At 36.8% G+C, this 19113-nt stretch overlaps 1 pseudogene; it reads right to left on the bottom strand.

The window, feature by feature from the left end:
* Positions 1–5205: 5205 nt before the first annotated feature.
* Positions 5206–5321, bottom strand: LOC111732079 (annotated as a pseudogene).
* Positions 5322–19113: the final 13792 nt, after the last annotated feature.

Genomic DNA, 19113 nt, shown 5'->3' with positions numbered 1-19113 from the left:
AAATATTACATTACAATCATTGTATTAATAAGTGGACAACTTTTGGACATTAAATTGAAGACCTGGCTTTGTTGCTGTTTTTAATTAATTTTGTTGACTTGCATGAATCTTCACTTCATCTATAAAATACAGTTAACTTACAGCCCAGTGGTTAAGGTAACATGAATTAATTTATATGAAGATATGTTGCAAGTTATAAGGCACTAAGCAATATTTTTTTAAGGTTTGTTTTTTTAAAAAAACTTTAAATATTTTGCCTCCAACAAATTTAGACAAATTTGTTTAAATGTCAATTTATCTTATATAGTACATCAGATCCTTTCAGGAAGTTAGTTAAGGTTTCAGATAAGTACATAAGTGTCCACACATGTACACCTGAATTAGTGATATCTGACAAACTATACATTAGTGAATTGGACTTTTTACTTAAAGCCCAATTCTCAATCAAATGATTTACTAAATTGCCCTGATTTTAAAGCTTCCATAATTTGTCATAGAAGATAAAATAAATTTTACTCATTTTGGTAGTTCAACCAATATCATTTAGATGAGTTCCTACTGAAAAATCATCAGAAAACTGAATTCAGTGTACCTCAAATAACATACAATCACACTAGGATATGATTTTAGCATATCCTAGATAAGGTCAATCATTATGCTGGCCACTACCATCCTTCCCTTAGGAAAACCTACAGTCAATGGTGAGGGAAAAGTCATTGGCTACGAAATGTTCCTTTGTTTTCTCACAATTTGGTGGCCTTAAATATCTTAATTAATTGGCACAGATCTATGCAAAGAAAGTTCTAGGTAATAAATCTTCAAGCCATACCTGATGCATTTGCCCCATAATGTGATCCTGAGTGTAACAATGTACACAAGGGATAAATTTCTTCTAAATGCATCCTGGCTACTTGATCCACCCTCCCTATTGATCCAACAATTTCACTCCTAGATATATAACCAAGAGAAATGAAAATGTATGTTCACACAAAAATTTGCATACAAATGTCCATAATATAATAATCCCAAAGTAGAAACAACCCAAATATCCATCAACTGATGAATGGATAAACAAAAGGTAGTACAGTCATACAATGGAATATTATTCAATCATAAAAAAGAATGAGTAGTGATACATGCTACAATATGATGATCCTTGAAAACATTATGGTAAGTGAAAGAAGGTAGACACAAAAAGCCATTTATTATATGATTCTATTTATATGAAATATCCAGACATCTGTAAAGACAGAAAGTACACTGGTTGCCAGGGACTTGGGGATGGGGAGAGGATGGGGAGTGAAAGCTGATTGCTACATGATTTCTTTTTGAGGTGATGAAAATATTCTGGAATAGACAGTGGTGACAGTTACACAATTTTGTAAATATATTAAATACCACTGAAAAACTTTAAAGGGTGATTTTTTTTCTTTAGTAAGTGAATATGCCTCCATTTAAAAACAAAAATTAAAACCCACCCTGCACTTTCAGCCATCTCCTTCTTTTTCTTAAATAGTTCCAGTGAAGCTGATCTAATTTATATCTGGGACAGTTTACCTGGATCATCCTTACCTCTGCTCCTTTGATCCATTCTACTCCCCAGGGCCTTCTCTCTACCTCTCCCTATTTCCTCTCCTCCACCATTCTTCAAAGTCCAGATCAAGTCCCACTTTTTCCAGAACACGTTCCATCCTTAGCTGACTAGTCTGCCAGAGGACTGGTAAGCCTTCTTTGTTTCATTCTGTTCATCAATGCTATTGACCTTAGCTGAATAATATACGAATGACTCTAATTGTGGCTGCAGAGAGGGTTTTCTCCTTATATTACAGATTGGAAATACAGAAGATAATGCAATTCTTTCATATATATATTCTCAAAATTATATTGATAACTTACAAGGCTTGTATCTGAAACACTTCTATTATGCCTTCTATCAGTTAAAAATGAGAAATGTATTATCTAACTTCCAACTAATTACGTAAGTACAATTTTATAAAAACAATATTGCATTAAAAGATGAGCTAAATTGAATTACAGCCCCATGACATGGATTAAAGGATAATAACATTCCAATTATCCTAACATAAGGATTATCATAGTATACAGTGGTTCTTTCAGAGGAATACGAGTATATACATGGAGCATATTAATATTACCTAATTATCAGAATTCATGAATAGAGAAGATAACAAAATCTTATTTTCAATTAGCACACAAATACAAACCCTGAATTATTTCCATAATGTTTCAGAGCACTTGTTCATTTGTTTTAACATTTAAGAAAAAAATTATTTTCTCTTTTACACATATTTGCCACAGAATTCTTTCTTGCAGCAAGAGAGCAAAGTCAATATAATTAAGAATTGCTTCTTCTTTGTTAATTTTGACTCATCTTAGTCACTTCCTAAACAAAATATATGTGCATATACACACACACACCCTGTTTACTGTGCATACCACATGCAGAAATAAACTAAGGAGTGCCACATCATACCTTTCTGAAGCTGCATTTTATTTGAAACTATTCTATATCTTCCAACCTGTGCCACATTTCAATAATCACTATTTAATAATTACAATCATCTCCTTATTAGCTTGGCATTTCATTTTCCTTGCCCTATGGCACCCTACAGTTGAAGGCAAGGAAAACTCTCTGCTGATTAGTTATGTAAGACCAGCAACAATAACTGTGGGGAGTGAAGGCTACTTGGAGAGGATTGCGCAAGAGCTAGAGCTCAACAGCCTCAGACAGAGAGCAGCAAATTATAAACCCAAGTACTTCATTGCCTGTAACCAAATTGGCTAGTTGAAATGCTAATTGCCTTTCAGCAAAACTAAAGACAGACAGGGGACCTTGTGCTTCAGAAAATGAAATGCATTTTTACTCCACTTCTGCACCATTGTCTTGCTGAGAATCATTTGAAATCTATTCATAAAGGTAGCTCTTTCCCTAACCTTTAAAATGTGGGAAATTTATTTAGCCCCTACCAGCACCTCCAATGTGCTGATGTGCCAAGATGTGAACAGATGGTCGGATTTAAGCCCTGTTAAGCCTCTAATAAAGCATGAAAGAATTCTACACTCAAATATATAGTACAAATAAAGAAAATGTACCTAGGGAAAAGGAATTTTGAATAACAAATTTATGAAATATAATCAAACAATATAATCTTTAAAACATATTTTCAATGTAATTACCTTCAAATGCATATGGAAAGAGCTATCATTGTCTCTCTCAAAGAGACCTCCCCCCAGCCTCCCTTTATACCTAGTAACTTTGTATTAGTTCAGAACTCATTTAGAGACAACTATTCCAACAGGCAGTTTGCTCCTTTATATAGAAGAGAGTTCTTTCTGGGTTTTAGAATCCCGAATAAATGAAAGAGAAATGTCCAATCAGCATCCTGCTCTCATTTTGAAGTCTATAGTCAGACTTATGCCTGGTTGCACCAGAAAGGGCCCGTGACCACCTGCCCAGCAGCTGAGGAAGGGATTTGATCTGGTATATTTTAAAGTGTATAATGCATCACAGTGGAATCAGAAAACACAGCCTTTGTCCTCCTACAGCCTCCTGTGCCCCAGCTCCACCCTTCTCCTCCTCTACCACACCTCTATCAGGGCAACAGAGAACAGGGGCCATGGCTTCCTGTGTGGCCTGACATCCTGGCATACTAGGGAACCCTCCATACATGCAAAGATGCCTCCTGTCCCCCCAATCCTGCCTTGTGAAGGGAGAAAAATAGGCATGCATGCATGGGGAAATCAAGTTTCTATACTACTTCACTGTACTTGAGACAAAAAGAGTCCAGTTTGTTAGTAGTACGTTTATCTTCATTTTTCAACAAATATCCTTATTTATATAAAGTTTGAGCTGCCTAAAAGTGATAGAATACTAAAACTAAATAGAGCTTTAAATGGTTTCAATATATAATTCAGCTCTCACCCTGACTCAGCAAGAGTTAAGGGAAGAAAAACATCTCTTTGGCTGGATGTTTACCAAAACCTTTGGACAATGTAGTTTCTGGTGATTTTTCTTTTCTTCCATATTGTGTGAATTTCATACATAGCTTTGTGTTATTTTTACAATCAGAAATAAAAGTTATTTTTAAGTCAAAAAGAGCAAAATATACTCAATTGTGTATAATACCTCACTGGGTAATTCCCACCCCGCCCCCCACCACCCCAAATTAAGGAAATACCCATCCAAATCTTTCTATGGAAACACATTATACTTTATAATCAAATTAAACAATCGTCATCTAAGGAGCTCAATATGCTTTATAAAAATCTGTTAATTATCTAGATGCCTTCTAGGTGCAGTAAACCTGGTGATGGCACAGTACTTCCACTGTGCAGATTTTGGACCCGGTGCATAAAATGACTTGTCACAGGTAAATAGATAATGAAGACATTTATTCAATATATTAACCACTTTGCTAAACCTTAGAGCTACTAGAGGAACATATAATACTGTCGCTGTCCTCAAAAATTTTGTGCCTTACCTAGGGTAACCTTGAAATTTTCAATAACAGGCAGCATTTGGTTGAGTGGCAATCAATCAGACACTTAATGATCAAGTTAACCTGTTAACATACTTCTCCCTTATTAGTTTATGAGAACGTACAGATAACTAAAGCCATAAATGGGAAAATAGAATATATGACTATAGTAAGTCTCAATAACTTTTTTGGTTTCAGTTTCCCCAAATATAAAATAAAGGGGTTGATCTAGTTTGGTTCCAAGTCTCCTCCCAGTGTTTAAGGATTTCAATGTCGTGTTCACGATCTATTAATTTCTGAACAATGAAAGGTCACACACTTAATCTAAGGCAAAATGTATTTTCCTTGTGGGTCCTCCCAGAGCACCAATATTTCTGCCTCTGTTTCTTCATCTACAAATCAGGATAATAGTATTTGATGATTAAATATAGTCTATTTAAAGGGCCTAGAAGAATTCCTGGCATAGAATGGTCACTCAATAAATGTGGCATACTATTATCATTCATTATGGGAATATGAACAAACAGGTTTAGTCACAGCTAATTCTGCTATGACAACTTTTTTTCTTTGGGTATAGCTTGGGCAAGGATGCCTCCAAGTAGAAAGAAATCTGAAATACTTCTGCTTAACACTAGCTTCTGCCTTCCCATGTTATTTCTAATCATTCTTTTTATTACCAGAAAAGCATTTTTTTTTTTTAAATTTATGCCTACAGCACCTGGTCTTCCCAGGGGGTCTCCCATTCAAGTATTAACCTGGCCTGACACTGCTTAGCTTCCAAGATCAGACATCGGGCTTGTTCAGGGTGGCATGGCCATAGACCAAGGGCGGTGACTCCACTGAGGCGTGAACCCAGGACCTTCTGCGTGTAAAGCAGACGTGCTAACCGCTACATTATGGAACCATGTTCAAGCATTTGTGTTTTAAATATATCTCATGTTATCATTTTCTGACAATGAATGCAACTGGCATTCAATATCTGATAAATATATATACAGAACAAAACTATAATTGTTAAAATATAATAAATATTCATTGATACAGCATTTCTATATCTGATGATATCAATATTCGGTGTCATTGCATAATTTATCTTCACGCCATTACAAACTTATATTTGAGTCTAAGATTATTTCTTAGTTGTTTACAGGCAGTTTCAGCTTTTAATCATCACATTCAATATGGTATAGATGCTCAGAGAACTCAAGAAAAAAATCCATGATCCAGCTCTTACGAACTGGGGAACTTTAGACAAGGAGCTTAACTTGCCACACTTCAATTTCATCATCTGTAAACTGGAATAATACTATTTAATTTATGGCATTGTTGTGAGTGTTAAATACAATAATCTATATAAAGAGCTTCTCAGAATCCATTACACAACAGGCATTTAATACAGGATGACTGCTAATGTGAATATCATGGAAATAAGAACATGGAAATAGGATTCAGCCATATTTGTTTTAGTGTATACATTTTGGTTACTTCTTTCAATCACCTAGTCCAATCCCTTTACTTAATTAATGAAGAAGCTAAGGTCCAGAAGGATGGGTTATGTCCAGTCACTGAAGGTTAATGGCAGATGCAGGATGTTATACCTAATCTCATATAGTTCTTATTATAATACAGGTCAGAGTGTATTTGGCATTCCTGTGGCCCAGAAAATTACTCCAAAATAAATTGTTGGTGTCCATTTGTATCCTAACTAGAACATATATATTTTTTTTCCTTTGGTGCCTTTTTTGTTGTTCTATCTAGCTCTTTTGATAAATGACAAAAAGGAAGAAAAGGCACTCGTCATTTAAGGTAATTACTTCAGCAAAATTTTTAAATAATGCTGTATTAGTTAAGGCACATTTTTAAGCTTTATCCTAATTGTCAGAATTATGCACTCATAACATTTGATATCAGTAATTTCTTTAAAAAGTGTGCAGGTTATATATAAACACATTACACACATTTTTAAAGGTTGTGGATTTTTGTGAAATGTAAAGTTACTTTAAAACAAAAATTACACAGAATAAGTTAATATTGCACTTTAAAATCAGCTTTTCCCCTGATGAACAACGCCATTTCTTAGTTTTAGTTTTAAGAAAAAATAAATTTTAAAATAGCCCAAGACATTAAAAATATGTAAGCTTTTTTTAAAAAAAGAAATTATCCTACAGCTCCAGTCTAATTCCAAACCCCCTGAAATCAATATTTCACGTGAAAGTACTTCGACGCAGCGGTCAATCTGTAACATAATACCCCTTAAGTTTATTTCAACCTTCCAAATATTGTTACCTATGTCGCGCTATTTTGGGTCAGTTATTTTTCAAGCAGACATTTTAAAATTAAAGCTAGGGTTCGGGTTTCAAACTGGCAGAAAGGGAAGGGAAACTTTTCCCTTTGCTTATTCACATCTCATCTTCTTTGGGATCAGGCAGCTTTGGAAAGGGAGGGTGGCAGGAATGCCATTCTCACCACGCAGCCGCAGCAGTGGGCAGAGTGGACGCGGGCAGCCCTGTCCCATCAGCCGCAGCCCGCCGCGTCCGCTGTGCATCTGCCTCCCGGTGCCCTCGCCTCCCACCTCCAGCAACAGGTGCGGAGCAGCGATCCTGCGCCGCCAAGGATGCTACGGGGCTCCCTTGGGGCACAGGGATGCTTGCAGCACCATCCCCCGCGTCAAAAGCCTACCTAGCCCCGGGGATACCGACATTCGCACGCGCCCTGTGGTCCGTGCCAGTCTTCCCTTCGCACACGCTCGTTCTGCCTCTCGCTCGCGTCCCCACGCTGCTCCAGGGCTGCTTATTCTTTCTCCCGCTCTCGGATCAGGAAAGTGGCTCCATCCTCCTCCCCTAATTCTCTCCGCCACACTCCTCCTCCTTCGTGCTCCGTCTACTCCAATTGGACTCACGGCTCCCCGGGATGCGCTCACCTGACCAGCAGAGAGGGGGTGGCCGCCCAAGGCAGTGCGCCCTCGTCTGCGCAGCGGGCAGCCAGGTTCGCTCTCCGACGTCGGGAACACCCTGCCTTGACCATCCCTAATGGAATCTTCCAGCAGCGAGAGCCTAAACTGACCTGCGTGCGCGCAGAAATGCACGAGTCTTGCCTCGACCGGCGCATCGCAGGCGAAGTGCGCGATGAGCCCTTTATAGTCTTCAGCTTCAATTAAACTTTATAGTGTGTCCTCCTGAAGCACAAGGGACCCCCTCACCTGGAGAAAGGGGCATCCCGCCTTGGGTACTGTGGTGTAACCATTTCTAGGTTTTATTTCCAGGGAGAAAACCCATTTATTGAGTCTTGTTCGTTCTTAAGCACATTTCTTTTAACGTTCACCAAAACACCTTTGAAATGTTCACCTCATGAGAATTTGCGCATAAATTGATGAAATAGTAGAAATGAGTAATCTTCTAAATACACTTAAAACAGGGACTGAGGTCAACATCTGGGTAAATTAGCTGTCCCATTTACAAAATAGGATTGTTCATGCTTGACTCATACGGCTGTTAAAAGGATTAAATGAATGAGATATACGTGATGTGCAACCCTTTATAGTACACCTGGCACGCAGTAAGCCCTCAACAAATGTTGACAATTATACCCAGAGCTTAACAGCAAAGCCCCTAAGGTTAGCCCATATCATCAGCAACGTGCAAATCCCCATCTGCACCACAGATTTTTAAAAAACACACGCAGCATCCTTAGAAGTTTCAAACCAGAAGGAAGGTTAAAAATTAGCAATTAGTCCAACAACACCTCACCGCTGATTATATGTAAGAAAAAATTAAATAAGAGCTGACTGGTTCAGTTAAAGGCAGAAGCAGGACTAAGTCCTAGGTCTCCTAAACTACAAACACAGAGCATGTGGCACCCTTCCTAAGAGCAAGAACTACTAGAATTGCAGACTGCTATCCAGGTGTACTAATTTAGCATTATTTTGAGCAGTTGCTGAATGCTTCATCTTAAAGCTGCAACAGTAAACAAATAGCTGGGCATTAAAGGCAAAGGTTATTCAGGCAGAAGGGTTTTTCCCACAGAAACTATGTGGGAATGCAAATGCTGCACTTCAAGGCAAAAGAACGGGTAGCGAGAAGAGCAACCTAACTGATCAAGGAGACTGAACAGTTTCCCGAGAGGCTCAACTGCAAAAGTGGACCTGGGTCTAGAAGCTATAAGTCCACCGAGCGTTCTCAAAGAGTAAACAGACATGCTTACTATATCCTGCAGTAAAAAAACTGAAACTTGAGACAATTTAAAGTCAAAACAGTGAATCAGTTATCTATGTAAGTGATAATGTGAAAATAGAAAACAATATTATTAGAAAAATGTTTTCTTACATTATTTATTATAAACACACATTTACTCTGTTAATACACCCTATGGATTTATAGCTTCTAGATTATTATTTAAAATGTCTTACTAAATATATATATTCAACCTGCAGCTTAAAGGCTTTATTTGTAGCTAAATGTGACTTTATTAAGACTCTGACAAAGTCAGTGTCTATCATAAATTATTCTCTTAATCATTGTTCCACCAAGTCCATGATTAAACACATTCTCTACAACTGGATTTATTCAGCATTCATTTTGACACTACCCAAGGTAGTGTGATGGGTCAAATAGAAAACTTACACCCTCTGTCCTTGTCTAAGCTACCTAAAGGAACTAAGTCATTCATTAACAATTATTACCAAGTGTTTGGAAAGGAGAAGACACTGGAAGTCACTGTGGGAAAAACAATGATCTCTAAAGCATGACCCTGAGTTCACTGGGCTTGCACTCTCTCTGGGGTGAAAGTTTAATGAACCAAAAAGCAGAATATGTCAAGTCAAAACATAAGCATCCCAGAGTGCTAGAGATGCTCCGAGAGGAAGAGATTATGTGGAATGGTGAAGGCTTCTCCAGGGAGCTGATGATCTTTGCCTTGAAGAATAAAACCGCAGCAAGCAGTACAGGTGGTATTTTTAGCACAAGTATTTGACAAAGTAATATAGAAACTATCAAATGCTGAAAATATTCAATGAATGCCAGTCACACTTAAATCCAAAGTCCTCACACAGACTAAAAGAACCACATGATTCTGTCCCTCTTTTCTTTTTCAGCCTTACTTTGTTCTATTCTCCCTCTTTTCACCGTATTCCTATCATAATGACCTTTTCTCTTTGCCTCAAACACAGCAAAACTTTCCCTGCCTCAGAACCTTTGCACAAGCTTTCCCCTCTGTCTGGCACAATATTCCAGAGACCTTCATATGCCCAGCCCCTCTACCATTTCCTTCATTTGAGAAGTAGCTCAACCATCCCTTCCTCGGAGACATCTGCCCTGATAACTTCCACGTTATGGGCACTCTTACCCCTTACCCTGTTTTATTTTCTTTACATCATTTATCCCTAATAAATACCTTACTTGCTTATTTAGATGTTTTTGTCTGCCCATAAGAACAAAAGCTCCATGAGGGTAGTTTCCATGTCTCTCTCATTCACTGCTCTATACCCAGTAGCTAGAATAGGCTCTCGGATATAGTAGAAACTCGATACATATGGAAGGAAGAAGGGAGGGAGGGGGAGAGGGAGGGATACATACTAGGGTTCTGTGAGGAAGCTGGAAGGCTATCATATCAAAAAGATTCCCAGAGCCTATTTCCTTGTACTTAACAATCCAATCTTATAAAACATGATTTGATCTCATGTTAAAATACAAATATGCCTGAGTCAGAGATGTTTTAAAGTTCTTCCATCATTTACAACTTAGACTTTGTTCTTGAAGTCAGGCTTTGATAAGGAAAACATGAAGGAAGAGGATTACTAGGCATCTGGAGGTGGGAGGTGACAGGTGCCACTGAGAAAGAAGGGTGTTGAAAGGAAAGTTGAAAGTTCTGAAAGCAAAGTTGACCTAATTCCCAATTCCACCTAAATGTAATGTTGATGGAGTGTAAGCCTTTTCCCTATAATAATCTTCATCGAATCAATTCAATAACCTTAAATTTCACACAGTACAGATTAGTGTTCTTAAACCCTATAAGAAAAGTGCAGATGTCATATAATTTTTTTCCTTCTCCAATTTAGTCTTGCATACTAAATAAGCTTGTAAATCTTCTGCAAAGATCTTTGTAGTTTCTTGAAAAAAAGTATTTCTCATACTTGACATTCTGAGTTCTGATATTTAAATTTAGGCATATGTAAGGGAATCTCATCAAGGGAACCAAACCAAGCTTAGACAATAACTACTTCCTCCCCTCCAAAAGAGTAAAAGTAAGATGTTACTTCAAGACTGCCCAAATCCGTCTGCTAGAGGCTTCTGTTAGGGACCTAGGTCCCAGATGGGAAAAAAATTAAGGCTTCTCAGGAGCTTGCCACAGACCAGGACTCCTCTTTCTCTCCCCACGCCTAAGTTCAGACCTACCTAGGCTACTAGTCACCCAGCACACCTTATGCAGCAGAATTCTCAATAAAATTTAGTGTTTATCATCTTAGCACTCCATAATGGAAAAATAGAACTCAAATCTAAATTCTCAAAGAGCCTGGCACAGAGTAGTAGTTCATCAAACATTTGTCAATAAGTAATGTGATTAGAGGTGACAAGGAGGCCGCACTCTCAGACCCATAATTAGAATCTGTGAGCCAAAGGACATAATTTCCTGCTGCAGATGGATCAGAGAATTCATTTAATAACTGAGACTACTTTAAGCTTGAGATTCTGCTCCTGAGTCAGAAAAAGACAAACCTTCTTGGGCCTTTGGGAAATAAAAAGTTTCAGAAAATCTCAGTACTAATTCCCTGAACAGTCACTTAAACAGAGCTATCCCTTGAATACTCTACTCCAAACTGATTTTTATTACCTGATCTCTCGCTTACTAATACTTCAAAGCCTACAGCCTCTGAGTTGGCAGGCCTTGCTTTTCCTCTTTTTCAGACAATACCATAATCCTGCTAGCTGCCATGGATATTTTAAATGAGTATCTACTTAAACAGAAGCATCGCTATACACTCAGAATATGAACGTGAACAAAATCTGATCTCTGTCTTCATATAAGGGAACGAAGACATAAATCATGATAATCCAAAGTATAATGTGACCAGTGCTGTCAGAGAGACATGAAGATGGTTCAAAGAAGGGAGAAAAGGTTACTGGATTGCATCAAGATGGCTTTCTCCTTGGCTCTGATAGATCTTTCACACCCACCTTGTTTGGTTCCCAGGACTTGCTCTTACCCTGTCTGACAGAACAGCCATGGGCTCCCAATTACCTCTGGACCTGTGCTAGCCATGCTGTGATTGAGTTACACTCAACACAAAACATGTATAACGGCAGTTTTAAAACTCAAGGGTTGGAAAACGTTCTATAAATGGCCAGATAGTAAATATTTTAGACTTGCAGGCTATGCAGTCCCTGTCACAGCTATTCCTCTCTGCCTTTGTAATATGAAAGCACTCAAAGACAATATGCAAATAGATGAGCATGGCTGTGTTCCAATAAAACCTATTTACAAAGCAGGCAGTGGCCAGAAATGGCCTAAAGACCTTAGTTTGCTGAACCTGCTTTATGCAGAAGCTAAAATTACTTTAGTTATCAGGTTCTTTTTTGATACTGGTATCCTAAATTTATTAATCCACTCAACAAACATTTATTGAGTGCCAATGATATATGAAGCTTCAGAGATATAAAGATTAATAAAGATATGGTCTCAGTCCTTAGGAAGCTTTCTGTAGCAGAATTTGCTGTCCTGTTGCACAAGGTCCCTCTATGTATTACATGTTATATGTATGTACATATATATGTATGTGTATGTACACACACACACACACACACACATTGTAGCCCTGGTTCTTTGCAAGAAATCTGTAATATTCCCTGTCCTAGGTCCTTATTTTTGTAATTAGCTATTTCTTTTGTTCTCTGCCTAGTTTCTGATCAATATTTTCATGTGCCCCTCACAACACCTATACGTTCAGATTGTAATTTCTTGCTTGCTCTGACCTAAAATTCTGACCCTTACCAGACTTGTCTTGAGTTCCTCAATCTTACTCTCTTTGAAAACAAACAAAAACAAAAAACAAAAAAAGCAGCTAACAACTATTATCAAAATGTTCACCAGCTGGGGTTTCTCATGCACTGCCTGTGTACATTGTGCAATATTAAAAATCAATGTATTGAATGGGCCATTTTCTGCTCCTCTAGAACTGTATGATTTGGCCCAAGCTAGGACCAAAGAGACAACAAGTACCTGATTTCTACAGAAAGTTGACAAGCATTGAGAGCAGACTGTGCCTCCGGGGCTTTTTAAGAGGTGGAAAGACAATGTAGGACAATCGCTTGTCTCTATTCTCACCCCTGAGGAAATAAGAATCAGCCATCAGTAGCTGGCCTAGGAAGGACGTTCTGGCTTTTCTCTCTCCTCAAGGAGAATTGTGGTAGAGATTGGAGATAAGAGTGGAGAAGGGGAAATGGCAATTCATTCTGCCGTTGGGTGTCTGCTCAGGCCAATAGCTTTGTTGATCTGCCCTGACCCACTAAGATGAAAGAGAATTGGGAATAAAGATGGCAGGACAGAAAGAGTGCAAGAAAGCAACCCCACTTTCACCTTTGAACAAGGATGTGCAGATCTCCTGTAGATTATGATACTGTGGAAGTTGTACTTCAGCAAAATCTTACCTTACCTGACCTGAAAGAACAGCTTCTTCAGTGCGAAGATCCCAGGAACAAGAGGTTGTGTACTTCCTGGCAGTAGCTGAAGGAAGAGGTTAAGGAAATACCCACTTCAAGGAACAGTGCAATGAGAAGGGCTCACAGAACCCACCAGAAATTATCCATGTGCCTTTGGAAAATGTCAGCACACCAGTCAAGGGAGGATAGCTAGTCTGTTATCCAGAGAAGCAGCCACAACCATACAAATGAGTATAATGCCAATAAGCAAAGAGATGTTTGTCCTCCCCCTCAGCTCTCAGTATTAGGAAAGTTAGGCCTTGAAATGAAGCAGACATATTCTAAAACCAGAATCACCACATACACGCACACACACACACTCTACACAGTTCAACAACTAACCATGTCTCCTCCCCATTTCAGGCCCCCGGAGCCATTAGTCTAACCAATAATGAGAAGGAGAAAGCTTTGAATATGATCTAAGATTGGCATGTATTGAAGTTATGAAATCTTCCCACGAATTTGCAACCCAGCGACTGATTTAACATAGAATACATACGGAAGAGACTTGATTCTCGTTCGTGTTTGGAGTTCATGTTTGAACCCCACTGAATAAAAACCCCTCAGTAAGCTAATTAGATCAGCATTTCTGAAAGTGTACATACTGTGGATTTCAGTTGCCCAAGCTTGCAAAGGGCTAAAGTCTCAGTAATCATAAATGTGGGAAATGTTCTTAGAAAATCACTAAGCACAATAAAATATTAAAAGATCTGAGTACTACCATAAATAAACCAGTTTAAATTTAACTCATTGTTTTATAAATTTATTTGATTGCAGAAACTTTTTTCCTATGTGATTTCCAATAATATTCTTCAAATTACACATTTAGAAATTCTATCCTAAAGGAGGATTAATGCCTGGCTATTCTAAAATCAAAGTTAGATGAAGGCCAATTGGGCAGTTAATGGAAAGAAACTTGTTTCTTTTGGGTTTGGGATTCTTATGGTTTGGGGTCATGCCTATCTGTCATTCCCTTCAGGGCTGCAGGAATTGTACAACTCTTTGCAGTGCCATTTACATGGTAATGTATGTAAAGAATGGCCCCTGGAGTTGTTCTCACCAATGAAGACCACATGAGAAAATATGCACTCTGTGAAGGGTTTGAAAAGCTGGGTAAGGTCTTGGAAAATTGAGAGAAGTGCTTCTAGGGGTTATAATGCTTATATCAGAAAGTAATTTAAAGTTGGAATTCTGGAAGAACTAGAAAATTATCAGTACCTTGGCTCCTGAGAGGCATTTTTGATGTCTTTCCTACCCTACACAAGATTTCCATGATCAAACTTTTGCAGCTGAAATACAAAACAAAACTGATACCAAAGCCCTAGGACAGTTGACATATGTATAATTGTATGAAGGAGGAGCCAGGACACAGGAGAATGGCAGAACAGCTCTAGCTGGAGATGGCTTCACACCTTCCTGAGGAAAGAGGTATGTAGAGCTTTGTAAGCCCTATACCTTAGATCTTATCTAGACTATCTATGAGTTATCTAGAGGTGACCAATTTATCATGACTTATGATTGTTTCAAAATCTCTTATCTGCCATGGCAGAACCTTCACTGTAAATGATTCGGTCCCTATATGGATGAGGCGTAGAATGAGTAGTTCCTCCTTAATTTAAGACTGAGATGTTTGACAAGGTAGCAGTCAATCCAGACCATCACAGACAACAGAGGCAGAGGGTATTTTAGAATTTTAAACCAGAAAGATGATGACCAGCAAACAAACAAAAACCCTACTAACATCAAAACTTTTTTCTCTCTTGTGTTTTTTAATGTAAAATCAATATTTCACTTTTTTGGTACTTGGTTATGTCTCCCTTTCAAAAATTTCTATACTTTCAATATTTAATTTTTCTAAAATTAGTAAGTAAAAACAGGGTGAATTAGGTATGATGTTTATGTTCTACTGCAAATATTTTATTTTTTTCATTCAACTTCAAATATTTTAAATTTTTATTTTTTTAAGCTAAAATGTTTTTCTTTAAGAAGTCTATTTATAGAACATATCTAAAACTTTGTAAGATAAGTAGCACTGTTTCTATTTTTAAAGGCACAGAAGAGCAAAAATAAAAGCATTTCCCATAGTTAGATCCAGATGATGCCAAGTGATAATATATGTAGACAGATTAAGCGAACCTACATAAACCTATTAGTCTTTCACGTTAGTTTCCTTATCTGCAAAATGGAAATTTTAGTAATACCTACTACACAGGATTATGTATGGTTTGAATGAGATACTGAACTCTGGTATATAGTAAAATTTTGATAATTCAGAGAAAAACAATGAAATAAAATAAAAAATATTGACTTCCTACTCTAGCTATATTTTAGATGCAATGGAGAAAGATTTTCTTCTGAGTTCACCAATCAAATATTGAAAATATTACAATGGTAATTATACATAAATAAATTTACAAATCCATAATTATCTATTTAAAGCATTTTCTCATTAAAATTTTTAAATAATTTATTTTCACTGCTATGATGTGACTATACCTGTCTTTAATATATCTGGATTTTTTTATATAAATGATGAAAAGAACATATATGCAACTGTTAAACAGCTCCATCAAATGAATAGTAAAATCAAGTAATAGCCAAGTGTACATACTGCTTTCTAACAGTCTCATCTCCTTACAATATTATAGCAATAGTATTTGATTACACATATATTTTATTTTTATTATGACCATATGCATTATTTTATTACATTATTTACCAAAGAATGAATTAAATACAATTTTATGTCCTGTGAAAAATATTTTAAATTTTTATCTTCCCAAGTTAAAAATTTTTTCCTAAGAAATCTATTTACAAAACATTTACAAAAAATGCTGAGACATTTTTTAGATTAGTAAGTTTCTATTTCTTAACAAGAAAGATGTATCAGAACAGGTTTTCTCATATTTTAAAAGGAATTTACCCATAAATCAAATACAAATGTATATGGAATTTATAATCTAAATCTTTTTTCACTCTAATTGCCTCTAGTTTAGGCACGCTGTGTGTGGTACTTCCCATGGTTTGTCATTTTGCTTTAATGGCAGGGGGAGGAAAACAGCAAGGCTCAGTAACCATACTGCATATCAAAATGTCACCATGGCAGCATTTGTCCACTTGTCGAGGTCTTTCTGAAATGACTCAGCCATTCATTTTGTTGAATCAACATTGAAGCTTTTGAGATTTATTGCTTGAGGTTTGGGAGCAGGAGAGGCAAACAAATCCTTCATTCCTAACATCGAGTTCTAGCTGGGCCAAGATTATGATTTCTGTCTACACTTTATTTATGAGAATAGACTAGGTTTCTGCTCCTTGAATAGTTAACTTATAATAAGCTTGCATTTACATGCCTGCTAATACCGTGAAAAAGAATTTAAAGTTTCTAAAAACATTCTGTGGGCTGTGGTAAACTTCTCAAAGGTTGAATTCAAATAGCTAATTTTCTGGGATATGTGGGGCAGAAAGACAGGAAGAGAAATGTAAAACTTTTGATGCAATACCCTTAAATCTTTGATATAAGGTTCTTTAAATTTCATTTATACACATCCCATTTCGAAGTATAATTAATAAGAACCAGGAGAAGTATGTTATCTACTAAATCTTTCTATTTAATAATGTCCATTTATTAATAACTTTCCTCACTCAACACATATAAAACTGACCTTTTCTATTTTAAAATACCAAGATTTCTTTAAAGACTTTTTTTATAATCACATAAGTTTCTAGTGGATTGGGTCACAAAAAGAGTCTGATTTCTTAATCCAAGCATTCATTGTGGATAATCACTGAGCTAAACTCAGTTCAGAGCTCATCGCTGCTGTCCAAAGATGAAATATGAGAAATTTTCATAAGTATAGATCTGCCTGAGGAGACCCTGAAGTTTCTTTGAAGCTTCATTGATATACTCGGCCAGGCTAAAGTGAGAAAGGGCAAGCTTCTCTTCAGTGTTCCTCTTTCAGCACTCTTTCCAGGGCTGGGAAGTCCCCCACTTAACATCCCATGACCTGGACCAGTCCCATTGAGATCTGCACAGGAGGCTGCAATTATTCCCAATGAGGCGAGTCTTACACATGATGAAGTCAACTCTGTTGGGTTATATAGAATCTGCTCTCCTAGGATCCCCAAACTCTACCAACAACTTCTCTAATCTGAGGTAATGTTTGTTTTACCAATGGCCGCGAGCAAACAAAGCCACTGCAAACAAAGCCCACACTGTCTGTTTCGCACACGGGTGGGAAAATCAAACCCAGTTAAAGAGAAGCTTGACTGATAGTATGTTTGGGGAGCATGCAAGGCCTTGCAAAGCTGGTATGTGTGTGGGTGCCTGGTCCACTTACCACAGACACCTCTGCCAGCAGGTTTAGACTTAAGTGTGGAGTGTCATACCTTTCCAATGTCCAGTGAGATTTCTTAACTTCATACAGCCATAAATTTCAAATCATACTGAAAGGCATGTAAAAGTACTCTCTGTGGTTTCTGCTTAAGATGATGAAAAGTTATGGAAGTAGATAACAGTGACAGTTACACAACATTGTAAATGTAATCAATGCTACTGAAACGTACACATAAAAATGGTTAAAATGGCAAATTAGGTTATATTTATTTTACCACATTTAAAAAAATAATGTTATATATCAAAAATCATAGCACATTTTAAACGGATAAATTGTATGGTATGTCTCAAGAAAGTGGTCTAAAAAAAGGAAAAAAGAGTACTCTGCGGAAAGCTTTAATGCTTTGTCTATAGCTTGTAAGTAAGTCAGATCATATCAGAAAAGTTACACAGGAATAGTCTCACTTTTCAGAAAACCAAAATTCTTTTGAATTTTCTTCTTTTTATAGGGTTCTAAGAAAGTAAAAAGATTTTTAAGATTGTGCTTTAAAGGATATCAGACAAATACAGCTTTAGCATTGTATTAGAGGAAGCTCACATGGAGCACTCTCAGGCAAAATGAAGTTCTCTAATAGTCTAGTTTTCCTTTTCTTTTCTTTTTTCTAAAAGCAAGGAAATGAATTCTAAATATTTCCTCCAAGAAATGCTAAGCTGGTTAATTTCTGATGATTATAAAATCACGGGTGGTGACCAGTTCAAAGAAAATCTTTCCCAAATAAAACCAATAATGAGCAGAGACTTTAACTGTGTCCCTTTATCCACTGCCAAATGCAGTATCAATAGAACAGAATGTGAATGCTGAAGCTTTGATATGAAAGGTACTGAAAGTATTCATCTTTTGGTAGTTGTTCTGCCACCATATGGAATGGAATAAAAGGAAAAAGAATTATGTGGCAACTTAAATTATGCAACTGGAGAAAAGGCAAGGCAAATCATAACCAGATGCATCTATACATACATTTTATTATAAACATTTTCTTTGATATCACCAGGCACCCAATGCACTCTACTGGCAGGGTAAAGTAATCGAAAATAATATAAAAGAAAAATTTAGACTAACATATATTATCATTCATTTACAGCAAAAAAAAAAAATACTATCAGAAACATCTTCAAAACATCAGTATTAGGTTGAATCACATGAAATTGATATTTTCATATGTTAAAATGGTTAAACATTAGCAAATAGTTAAATAACTGCAATTTCATATGATCAATACATAACTAATACATAACTTTCCTCCTAATTTAAAATGGCAGCCTGTTCTGTTCTTGATCATCACCATCCAGGAGAATAAAAGACATTTATTTAATATAATGTAATTTATTTAATCTTAAGTTACTTAACATTATATGAATGACATAAAATCATATGAAATGATTACATAAATACGTGAATCAATTAATGTTCTTTTTCTCTCCCTTAATTACAAAATTTTTTTTTAAGTTGGATATATCAAAATTTCCCATTCATTGGTCTGTTGGGACCTTTTCTCAGCTGGTCATGAGGCACTTCAAGGGAAGCCTTCTC

The sequence above is a fragment of the Pteropus vampyrus genome, unplaced genomic scaffold (assembly GCF_000151845.1).
Source record: "Pteropus vampyrus isolate Shadow unplaced genomic scaffold, Pvam_2.0 Scaffold11, whole genome shotgun sequence".
In the NCBI taxonomy this organism is placed as follows: Eukaryota; Metazoa; Chordata; class Mammalia; order Chiroptera; family Pteropodidae; genus Pteropus; species Pteropus vampyrus.
This window is presented reverse-complemented; position numbering and strand designations above follow the sequence as displayed.